Here is a 13,275-nt window from a genome sequence, read left to right as displayed (position 1 = left end):
AATGAAACCCGTATATGCCCCTATGCTGTTCATTTATTCCGTGTACTGTGAGGAAATCTTTCTACAGTGTTCAATTGGTTATAATGTTTTTAACTTTGCTGTTGATCGCTAAGCCTGGCACAACATTGAAAATGTTGTTTCATAACAAATAAAAAAACCTAAAAACTGAACATTGGAACAGACTGTGTGTTTATCCCTCACAGTCTCGTTTTCATTTGCAAAAAATAAATGATTGAATAAAAATTAAATAACACTACCCCAAGGTCTAGGCCTATATATTAGTTAGATTATCCGTGAATAATAATTTTAATTTTAGTCTGCTCTTTACTAAACTATCATGTGGCTTTGGCAGATTAAAATAGTGCATGATTTGTGACAAAGCTGCTTTATGTTATGTTAACTGGCCATTGATTTTACGTAAAGAACAAGCTGATTTTTTTGTGGAGGCCGATAAAAACAATTGCAACATGTTTTTATAGCCTATATTTACTGATTATTATGCTCACATACACAAATGATACCCACTGATATGTAAATGCTCTTGATGATGCACTATAATCTCTCCTACCACCAATAAAACACCTGTCAAATAGTCAAACAAATCATACAGACTAGCCTATATACAGACTTATGGCCCTTATAAACATTAATACATGAACGGAGAGCCCCATTTCATCCATGAATTTCATCACCCATGTAAAAATGAATCTCATATATATAATCCTGACGTTCAATCTCACTTGTTTTGAGATTAGTCAATAATTTGCATTTCATTGATATTTGGTATAAACTTTTCTATTCAACTGTGGTCTTACAGGGGGCAGTTGTGGCCTAATGGTTAGATACTCGGACGAAATATAGGTGAGTGAATGAACAGCCCTCTCCCTCTCATTACCCACAACTGAGGTGCCCTTGAGAAAGACACCTAAGATTAGCAATCGCCGACTGCTTCGGGTCCCGTGTGTTCAATACTCACTGCTGTGTGTGTGCACTTGGATGGGTGAAATGCAGAGCACAAATTACAGGTATGGGACACCATACTTGGCTACACTTCACTTCACTTAAAGGGATACTCCACTTTTTTTGGAAATAGGCTCATTTTACAACTCCCCCAGAGTTAAACTGTTGAGTTTTACCGTTTTTGAATCCATTCAGCCGATCTCCGGTTCTGGCGGTACCACTTTTAGCATAGCTTAGCATACATCATTGAAGTGGACAAGACCATTAGCATTTCAAAAAAAAAATGACCAAAAGAGTTTCAATATTTTTCCTATTTAAAACTTGACTCTTCTGTAGTTACATCGTGCACTAAGACCGACGGAAAATGTAAAGTTGCGATTTTCTAGGCTGATATGGCTAGGAACTATACTCTCATTCCTGCGTAATAATCAAGAAACTTCACTGCCGTACCATGAGTGCAGCAGGCGTAATGATATGACGCAGCGCCTGAAAATAGTTCCTTTGTGTTGACGGAAGGTGGCCTATTTTCAGGCGCTGCGTCATATCATTACGCCTGCTGCACTCATGGTATGGCAGTAAAGTTTCTTGATTATTACCGCCAGAACCGGAGATCGGCTGAATGGATTCAAAAATGGTAAAACTCAACAGTTTAACTCTGGGGGAGTTGTAAAATGAGCCTATTTCCAAAAAAAGTGGAGTATCCCTTTAACCTCAGACACTACTGTGATACTGAAAACTGATTGGTTTGAATGGTTACCTTTGACAGTGATTGGTTGTATATACATGTAACCGGTGGCTCGCAACGCCAAGCGTGATGTACGAAGTTTTTGGACACGGGACAGCAGGCGGTGGTTCACCTGGATCTTTTATTCATCCACCCTAATATAACACACACAAAAGCAGTTACAATGCAAAATGGCAGAAAAAGAGGAGCACGAATCAAACTGGGTAAAGAAAAATCACATTAAACAAGAAAATAATACAACTGAGAAAACATACCTGATTTAAACTCAATCAAGCAGCCTCTTTAAGAGTGAATTGCCCTTGTTCCCTATAAAATAAATATGTACACTTGATCACCATGTGCTCTCATTTCCACATATTTGGGCGGAAGACAAAAACATAACTCAAAAAAAGGGTAAAATGACAAAAAATAATCACACAGGTAAGTAAAATAACATTGTACACGTGAATTGGAGTGGAAATATAGATATAAAAGCAATAATTACAATAAAGATTAAATTAGATGATCAGGGAGTCAAAAGAAACCTACCATGAGGTTACAATGCTAAAAGGAAAAGGAGGGGCCAGAACAGGAAGATTTGTGACATCACAACAATTAAAGGGGAAAGCACAAAGCACTCATTTCGGTCGGATCAGGTATATATAAATGAACAATTTTGTGTGAATTCTAGTTAACAATACATATATTTAACAGTATAACTTCTAAACTAAAATCTAAACTAAAAACTGGTCAGTTTAGTAATAATAAGAAGAGTCTTTATGCTGTCGGCTCCTGCAGTAATTAAAGCTCGGCTACTTTGCATAGAGAAAAACTGAATATTTGGTATTGATAATATACATAAAGGTATAGAAAAACACAGACTCTAGGATTAATCTGAAGCAGAAGTATGTGTAATCATCTGGGGTTTTGTCCCTTAAATGCCTATAATGATTCCACAGCCACACTGTTGTGATAAATCAAGTTATTACACATAATGCTCTTGCATAAATAATACTGATTAATTAGCCAGTCAGACCAACTGAGGATGAAGGGTGTAATATATATCACTGTCAAAAGCCCTGAACAAATCATTTACACTGCTATGATTTTAATTAACTAACTAGAAACCTCTCCACGTCAAGAGGAAATTAAAAGGAATTATGATCTGGGGGTCTAATTGTGCTCTCGGGTTCACAAATCTTATGAGAAACGTTTAGATTTATAAGTATTTATCAGTGTCATCATCGATATGTTTGGATTATATTTGATGAACTAATGCACCACACTAAACACACTTTCCACACTTTCTGCTATTCTGTGAGAATGATTATTTTAAGTGAAGTGTGTTTTCTGAGCCACTAGTGGCACCATACAGAAATGCAATCTGTTTTGTTTGCTTGTTTGTTTGTTTTTTGAGAAAGAGAGACCCAACATGCATACTTTGGCACTAGGTAAAGGTGCCTTAAAGGGTTAGTTCACCCAAAAAATGAAAATTCTGTCAGTATTTACTCTCCCTCATGTTGTTCAACCCCGTAAGACTTTCGATCATCTTCGGAACACAAATTAAGATATTTTTTATTAAATCTGAGAGCTGTCTCACTCCTCCATAGGCTTCTTAAGGGATCGAAACTGGCCGGCCCAAAAGTTATGAAAGACATCGTTAAAATAGTCCGAGTGACTACAGTGGCTCAACCTTAAGTTTATCAAGCGACGAGAATACTTTTTGTGCGCAAAAAAACAAACAAAAATAACGACTTTATTCAACTAATCATCTCCGTCTCTGTGGGCCGTGATATTTCACGTAGTGAAACTACGCAAAGCTTCTGGGTTGTACGTCACGCATCACACATGACCAGCGTCGGCCAATAGTGAGCCTGCGTGTGACGTGCAACTTAGAAGCTTTGCGCAATATCACTACGTGAAATATCACGGCCCACAGAGAAGGAAATGATTAGTTGAATAAAGTCGTTGTTTTTGTTTGTTTTTTGCGCACAAAAAGTATTCTCGTCGCTTGATAAACTTAAGGTTGAGCCACTGTAGTCACTCGGACTATTTTAACGATGTCTTTCATAACTTTTGGGCCGGCCAGTTTCGATCCCTTAAGAAGCCTATGGAGGAGTGATCCAGCTCTCAGATTTAATAAAAAATATCTTAATTTGTGTTCCGAAGATGAACGAAAGTCTTACGGGGTTGGAACAACATGAGGGAGAGTAATTACTGATAGAATTTTCATTTTTGGGTGAACTAACCCTTTAATGTTTTACAAATCAATCAAACACACCCTCTTGCTATTAAGAGTTGTGGTTCCATTCCAATCATTCTTAAAGGAATAGCTCAAGAGAAATAAAAATGATCTTCCATGGGACAAAAATGGGGCAACGATACACAGAACAAAAACACAAATGCTAAAGCGGTCAGTCTGAGAGATTTCCATCTCAATGCCGCAGAAGATAAGACATTATCATACTAAAGCCATTACAGGTTAGAATTATCGTGATGATCATACAGAGCTACAGTATGGCATAAAACACAAATAGCGCACCTAGCTCTCTGGAAAATGAAAGTCACACTTGAGTTGAGTAGGTTAATTAAACCTCTCTAATGAGGCTACTAAACCAGGATCTAATGTAGCTTCTCGGCAATGCTCGTGGGGAATTGTGGTACTTTGGTTTAATAGCGACGGCTATGTTTTGCCCTGCCGAGGCTGTCCGTGGTAATGGAGCCTGGGCATGGCACATAAAAGCCATTGTCTTTGTTCTTTATGGACGATCCGTGTCTTCTGCTCAACATTCATCCATTACGCACAAAAGAAGGAGGGCTGTCCTGCCTTATAAATCTCAATAACGAACGACACCCAAATGTCCACAGTCTCAAAAAGGTTTAATTACGGTGACTCTTAGAATCCCTCCTCATATTCAACTTGATTACAGTACAATTGATACCCAGGTAATTGATAATGCCTGGGTGAATAATGTTGTCAATTTTCTCCCTAAATCCCATTTTGGTAGCCATCTGGGCCACGTAAACAGCTCCCGAGGGAGGAGAGCTATTAGACAATAATTACTCAGAAGTCATTTATTCTTGAGGAGTGTTTAATTCATTACATTTATATAGCGCTTTTCTAGGCACTCAAAGCGCTTCACATGGAAGGGGGAATCTCCTCAACCACCACCAATGTGCAGCATCCACCTGGATGATGCGACGGCAGCCATAGTGCGCCAGAACGCCCACCACACACCAGCTTACTGGTGGAGAGGAGACAGAGTGATGAAGCCAATCAGTGTATATATATATGGGGATGATTAGGAGGCCATGATGGACAGAGGCCACTGGGCAATTTTTTGGCCAGGATGCCGGGGTTACACCCCTACTCTTTCGAAAGACATCCTGGGATTTTTAATGACCACAGAGAGTCAGGACCTCGGTTTAACGTCTCATCCGAAGGACGGCGTTTAGCGTTTATCTGTTTTACAATTAAAATGGAAAACAGGCCTCTCCGCACACTTATTCTCAATATACGGAGTGTTCCACCTCCTCTGACAGCACTTGAACTCTTGACACACTCTCATTGTCTCTTGATAAGAAGATCTGGGACGGCCCGCATCCACAATGTTATGTTACTGTGCAAACAGCAGCCAGCACTGGCTAATAAAATAATGATTATTAAAGTGGCGAACATAGTAAAGGGACTATTTTGTTGGAAGATTAGGTAATTACGAAACTAGTTGGATGATTTCACAAGGATATGCACCTTTGCCTTGATTTCTTTAAAACAGCAAAGTCCACACTGAGGTTGGCTGAGCAAGGTAATTAACAATGTTTATGACTTCTGGGCACTTTTGCCCAAACTGCCCATTTATTCATTCAACCTTACAGTTTGCTGACTAGCAAAAAAAAATCATCATTTTCTCACTTTGAATATATGTATTAAGGGAGAGATATTATTTCATTATTATTTGCAGGTTACAACAGCTTATTTCATGATTTATATGGGTTTCATGTCTGCATAACTTTGCATTTAAAGTGGCAAGAATCATAGGTGTGATCATATGTGAAATTTTTACATGATTCAATGCTGGATAGAGAGGCGGAGCAAGGAGTTATTTTTAGTATCAAATTGAGTTCTGCATTTTAAACCTGGCCTGTCAAGTTAGATCAAGTCACATTTATGTATATGCTTTACACAATAAAGATTGTTTTAGACCCTGTTTACACATATTGGTCGATCGGATCACAAGTGGACGACACTAACACTACAGGCAAACGTGGTCTAAAATGTTTTGAGCCTGTCCACTTTCGACTACTTCAAGAGTAGACGAAAACACATTCGACCGGATTGCTTCCGAAGTGTAAACGCTTATGTGGTCGAATATGTTAGACAAATGTGTTAGACAAACAGTCACAACAGACCTCCTTCTCTCCGCCTACTGAACTAATTCATAAAAATGATGGGAAGAGCTCTAGCCAGACGGATTTAAACTGTGTTGACTGAGGACCCAGGTTTGGTTTGAAGATGAAAAACGTACCAAGCACAATGTTCTCTCGCCATTAACACACACTCGCAGTGTTCGGCGTGATCTCTCAGCTGTCAGAGCAGAAAAGAAAGCTGTTGCTTTCCGTAAGTTTTTCCGTCATCTCCGCGCTCGATCAAATGTAAATTGCGTACGCCCATTAGATTGAAAGATCTGAAAAAAACATTCATTTAGCCGCCCATGGAGACTCCCATCGAAGAAATCAGGACAGAAGTGGTTTGAAAGTGGACAAAAGAGACGGATTAAAACACCAGGAGTAAAGGGTAATGTGTCTCCCTCATTTACTTGTGATCCGATTGAACAAAACGCATCTTAATACCAGGTTTAAACAGGGCTTAAAAGCAGCATCACAGTAATAAACAGGAAATAAAAGTATTAATGTTGCAAAGATCTTCAATTATGAAACAAATACAGTTTTCAGCTGAAAAAGCAGCTCTAAAAGGACAATAGTGTCATTATTCAGCTCCATTACGTTCAATGCTGATTCAGTTTAGTTCAGTAACAGTGTAAATATCATATGTAGGCTATAGTAGCCTACCATATTAATGCATTTAATTACTTTTATGATGTGTATATTGCAAAGCCATTAAAATAATGGCATTGGGTTGTGTGCCATCAGAACTGAATTGAGCACTTGAAGATTTATACGTCTCGCAGATGAGATTACACCTACATTTATATTTCAACATTTGAATTAACTTTGAACTGCAGTAAACTATTTCAGTAAACTTTTGTGGATCAGGATGGAAGAACACTTCATTTCCCAGAATGCATTCACTGTGTTGAACTACAATTCAGTTCAGTACTGGTTCGAAATAACCTGTTAACTTGGTCATGTGATGATCTTTCTTCTCTCCTCGGACTGCATGACTATCTCTGCTCATGATCTCTCACACACAGCGGGGTTCACACAGCCATCAGGAGGAGCCACACACTGCACATAATGTCCGACTTAGGAAAGAAAAACAGCACTCAGCCAAAAGCACCTCGTGTCACCTCGTCTAAGGCAGCATATTTTAATTCCTCAGTGTTAAAGATTTAATCCTCATTTGCCTGAGGCCTCTGGGCACGAATCACTGACATTTGTCATAATTGTTGTTTTGGGGTAATCTCACGAGAGTTCACAGAGGCAGAGAGAGGATCTGCGCGAAGGACTATGTCAGCTTTTATTTATTTGCACAGGAATCGCCAGAGGCATCTCCTCTCCTCATCACAATTATGAAGCTGGTCATGAGAGAGAGAGAGAGACTGCGAAGAAAGAACTGAAACTTACCAGGGCTTGCTAAACAAATGGCCATGTAAGTACATCGGTTCAATGCGAATTGTATCCTGGCTGAATCACCAAAACGTCCCTCTTGCGCCATATTCAAATCATTTCCAAAGGATTCCATTACTTCACTCAACGCTAAACTTTTACACTAAACGCTAACACTGATAGAAAATGCGATGAATGCCATTAGTTTTTGAAATGGCAATATTTCAATATAGCAATATTTGTACCATTTCATTTAATCTTAATCACTCACTCCCTGAAAAGCACATGTCCACAGTTATTAGTTTTTGAAGTCTCTTCTGCTCACCAAGACTGCATTTATTTGATCAAAAATGCAGTAAAAACAGTAATATTGTGAAATATTATTATAATTTAAAATAACTTTTCTATGTGAATATATCGTCGAAATGTAATTTATTCCAGTGATCAAAGCTGAATGTTCAGCATCATTACTCCAGTCTTCAGTGTCACGTGATCCTTCAGAAATTATGCGGATTTGCTGCTCAAGAAACATTATTGGTTGTGCTGCTTCATATTTTTGTGGAAACAGTGATACATCATTTTTTTCAGAATTCTTTGATTAGTAGAAAGTTAAAAAGAACAGCATTTATTTGAATTATAAATCTTTTATCAAATTAAAATATTCGTTCTTGCTGAATAAAATTATCCATTTCTATCTTTTCTTTTTTTTTTTAAGTTTACTAATACCTAAATTCCTAACTTTTGAACGGTGTATCAGGCTATATACAAGCCAACATGTATACAGTATTTTGGGTTCTGACCCAAAAAATACAGCATGAAAACAAACCTGAGAAGGATGATGGAATCAAACTCTGTAAAGTCATTCGAACCAAGTGTGCAACTTCCAAAACTTTTCAGTGTGTATTTACCAAAAACAGCTGAGGTATTAGTGATACCCAGGGCCTCCGCAAGAATGTGTTATCCTCACGGGCCTGTTCCCCCCTCACCATTGAAGCGCTCCGTCCCATTGTCTGCCGCCCTCAAAGGGGAAAGTGGGAGGAAGCTTTGGATTGGGAATCCCACACGGTCTGTTACTGGCCCTCTCTCTGAAAACACCCCAAGCTTTTGTCCAAATATTACAATAACACTTTTTTGATCTATTGTGCCTTCTGTTGACTGTGCCTACTGACCAAACGGACTGGACACGGAAAGGAAGTGACCCTCCCAAGCAAATGAAAAAAGCAAAAATCTCTTCCTTCTTGATTGTAAGTCGCCCCTCGCATGAGGAGGGGTTCAGGTTTAAATGTTGAATTAAACTTTAAAGAAGGCTTAAGAACAGAGGGCACATCGAGCCCCCTGAGACAGGCCAGAGAGAAAGAACGAGAGATGAGAGGAGGAAATAATAGAAGGATCCAGAAGAAAGAAAAAAGATGATCATTTTTTCATTCCTCTATCTGCCCCCTAAGCAGATGCGGAAGCAGATGGCGGAAAATGAGCTGAAAGTTTATGAGGAGGAGGTGAGAGATTGCAGGAGGGCAGCTGGGAAGGTGAATCAGAGAAAAGCCAAAGAATCCGGGCTCTCAGAGGTTAGTTTTTTCAGAGGAAATGATGTCATCATCTGCAGAACTGCTCACTTTAAGCCATTTCTGAACAAAACCGGTGTTTGAATGAGCAGTTGATAATAAAAAAGGCCAATCATTCTGCATCCTATCATATTCATATCTTATATTGTCATCATTTGGCTGGAAAACTAAAATAATTTAAATGTTTCATTCGAATTATTAATATTTGGGTAGTTATAAATAAAATGTTTCAATTACTGCAATATTACAAACCTCTCATGAACTGAGAAATACAGATTATAATTAATGCAAGCAATACTATGCAGGACTATTGAAATGAGCTAGTGAAATCAAAGAGTTGATTCGAGAGGAACAATCGAAACATCTAAAATATAATGCAGGTAATGTCCAAAAAGTGGGCCCAACAATATTAGGATGCTTAATAAAACTTAAAAAGATAATTGTATTGGATACAAAAAAAAAAAAAAATCAAACCAAGCAACATTTTCTCATAACTAACGTCACTATTATTCACTACTCGTTTAAACTTTATCCTATGACTTCTTATTTAATGTCATTTTCTTCTTTCTTTAAAACATTTAGATCAAATTTAAAACTATATTTTATTATACTTTTAAACGTAGTTTTTCTTTTAAAAAATGGTTTGATATTTTGTTGTCTGATGCAGTGAAATTAAACTATTTTAAAGACTGGTGTAAGTGTTCAGATGTGTTTTAGGGGCCACTCTGTGGAGGTAATGCTTTTCCTCAAAAACAAAAAGGTTTAACCTGTAAAAACTGAACGCATAGCAGATCTCTCAGGGCTGCGGAGACACAGGGATCACATGCAATTGCATTAAAAGATGCGATTCCAGCTGCCTGAGAGATGGATGTGATTCAGGCAGGGCCATCAAACCTCCTCTATCCTCAAACACCAAAACAGCATCTCACACGCTCCCTCTCCAGAGGGGCCGCAATCGCTGTTTTTACATTTCACCATCATTTCTGCCCATGAGGAATATGGATGTGAAATGAAATATTCAACCCTATTGTCTGATTTATTTGCTACATTATCCAGCGGCATCACCTCGGCAGTTTAAAGGATCGTTCCTCTCCATTCAGGACCTGCCCGCTGGGGGTCCGACAGCCTATCTGCTTCCTCCCGCATAAACAGGCCCGGTTTGTCTGAGCACTTCAATATGTTCTACTTGAAGGTTTTCAGCATGCAGAATTTCTAAGTAGAGACCGAGCGGACAAACCTTGGGGGAATAAGGTGGTGGGGCTCTGAAATGATCAATTTGCACGCCATCCGTTCTTGAAATGGGTGAACAAAATGTTATTAATTTACAAACTGATGGCAGGGCAGCGTATAACACTATCCCAGACTGTAAGTAATATTCCTGTCAGGAGAAGGTGAGTGACAGTGGCTATTTCTCTAAAGTGTGTGTCAGCTCTTGTGTGGCATCTTCTGTTCAGTATGAAGACACATTTGCAAGACTAATTTAACGCTGTGTTCTAACTAACCACAGATATAAAGATTATAGTCATCCCTCGCTCACATACATGCACTGATCACAATTAATTCATAAATTAATATATAATCTCCAACTGAAAATAATAATTGTTATATAGATAGATAGAGTTCACCCAAAAAATGTTGCCATCATTTACTCATCCTCATGTCGTTCCAAACTCGTAAGACTTTCGTTCATCTTCAAAATTAAAATTAAAATATTTTAATGAAATCTGAAAGATTACAATTGACAGCCTACACAACTACCACTTTTGACGCTTCAAAAAGTTTCTAAAGAGATCGCAAAACTAATCCATATGAATTGAGCGGTTTAGTCCACATTTTCTGAAGAGACTCGATCGCTTAACGTGATGAACAGATTGAATTTAGGCTTTTATTCACATATCCTGTTAACATTGATCAGCGAACATAAACCGAAGCTCAACCGTACTTGCTTGACAAGTGAGAACAAACCTCATTGGTTTGTTCTCACTTGTCAAATGCGCACAGCTCAATTCAGCTCAAACTGCGTAACACGAGAATGAACCTCATTGGTTCTTGCAGAAGCTCAAACGTGCTGTGTTACACGAGAATGAACCTGATTGGTTCTTGTGAAGCTCAAACGTGCTGCGTAACACAAGAATGAACCTCATTGGTTTTCACACATCAAGTGAACATGCTTGAGCTTCAGTTTACTGCAACTGATGTGTTCGCTGATGAATGTTTATATGTGAATAAAAGACTAAATTCAATCTGTTCATCATATGAAGTGATTGTGTCTCTTCAGAAAATTTGGACTAAACCGCACAATTCATTTGGATTGGTTTTACAATCTCTTTATGAACATTTTGAATTGTCAATGTGGAAGTTGCGTGGACTGTCAACATAGACATTAGAATTTATCTTAAGCAGTAGGCCTATATATATATATTTATATCATTTGTATGTAACTTTTAATAAGTTAACAGCCCTTTACCCATAACAGAATCAAAAATCCTCACAAAGTAATTGTATACACAGCCAAATACACTGCAGAAGACTGTTGTGTCATTTTTTTAGGACAATACATGCTTTTATCTCCCTGTTGTTTTCCAAATGCAGTGAGATAATCATGTCATATTTAATATGACTCTGCTTGTAAACTGATATGTGCCAGTTTGTCCTTGCAGGCCAAATAAAACATTGTTTCATCGTTGGTGCTAAATAACGGTTGCAAATTTACAGCAGGCTTCGGGAGCTCGCCGTAAGCACAGGACGCTTCGTAAAAACACCTCGCCATAAGTTTCAGAGGAACAGATTTACCTCCGTGACCTTGAAACAGGTACTCTCTCTCTCTCTCTCTCTCTCTCTCTCTCACCAGATGAGTTCAGACTCACAGAAAGCAGAATAATATCAGGCAGAACCTCTAGATGTCAGACTTATGCAATGACATAATACACAAAAGTTCATGAAAATACTGGCATCATTAACTCACCTGTTTGCTTTTGTTTTGCCTGTGGAACAATTTTTGAAGAAACAACTATTTGTTTGTATAACGTCTGTCGAGCTCCAAAATGGACAACTTTTGCACTATACTAAATATTCTGCATGATCTGAATGCAAACCCACTCAAACCTTCATCAAGAAAATTTGAGTTTACAGCCGGTGCAAAGCAGAAGTGATGTGCACCCGGAATATTTTAATATGCTATCAAGCTGCAACTTCAATTTCGTTTTATGAATATTTTCCTTAGGGGTGGCAGGCATCAGCAGAGAAAGATAGAAATTTAAAAAAGATAAATAGTGCCATTAATCCAGAGTGTTTCACTTTCATTATCCTTGAAAACGAGGAGCTATTTTTCCCAATGAAATGCTCCTAATTAGCTCCTTACATTTGATTCGCTAGCTAGAAAATGACCATGTTCAGAAAATTTTAATTTGTAATTAAGTGCCGTTCAACATAATGTAATTTATCTTTATATACAGTTGATCTGACAAGCCACAGTCTGGATGTTGGTAAAGCTTTCGGTGGAAAAACTAACTACAATATCTTATAATTTACATGAATATGCCTTATATGCATTCATGAAAAATATAAGAGGTAACACGAGGAAAACACATAACATTTGTTGAACAATAACATTTCTTCTGGATGATTTAGGGGAAATTAATTTACTGTAAGTCTAACATTTCAAAACTGCCCATATCTTTAGAAAATCATCTCAATAGCAATCTCAAATCATCAAAGATTCACTGAATTATGAGCCGACGAAAATGATGTTGGAGCAGTCCGAATCTTTTTTGCCATAAATGTATCTTTAGAAATTACACATTTGCATTTCACTCATCTCAGTCATCACAAACTGAAACTCTTTAATAATGCTGCAGTAACTCATTTGTGTTAAACTAGTGACTGCAATGATAATGTGTGCTTTTTCTAATAAACATAAATTTAATAAAAACATAAATAAAAAATTCTGTATTCCTTTTATATGTCTTGAATTATATATGTAAAAAAAAAACTTGTGAAGCAGAATGTACACAAATCAGTGTGAGAACATCCTCTTAAAACACCTGGATATAATAAGAAATCATTTGATGTTATCTGACAACTTTCACTCGTTTAAAGGTGCTCTATGTAACTTTTCTACTAAAATGAATCCTTTTTTTATTGCCTGTGTGTGAAGGGGTTGTAACTCCACTTGTCGAGTTTTGCTATTACCTCTGAAGGCCAGTATTCCTATTTCTATGTGAAGTCTCCGGGTCGGATTTA

This window comes from Rhinichthys klamathensis, unplaced genomic scaffold (genome assembly GCF_029890125.1).
Source record: "Rhinichthys klamathensis goyatoka isolate OS25496 unplaced genomic scaffold, OSU_Roscu_1.1 h1tg000045l_1, whole genome shotgun sequence".
Classification (NCBI taxonomy): domain Eukaryota; kingdom Metazoa; phylum Chordata; class Actinopteri; order Cypriniformes; family Leuciscidae; genus Rhinichthys; species Rhinichthys klamathensis.
Note: the sequence above shows the minus strand (reverse complement) of the source record.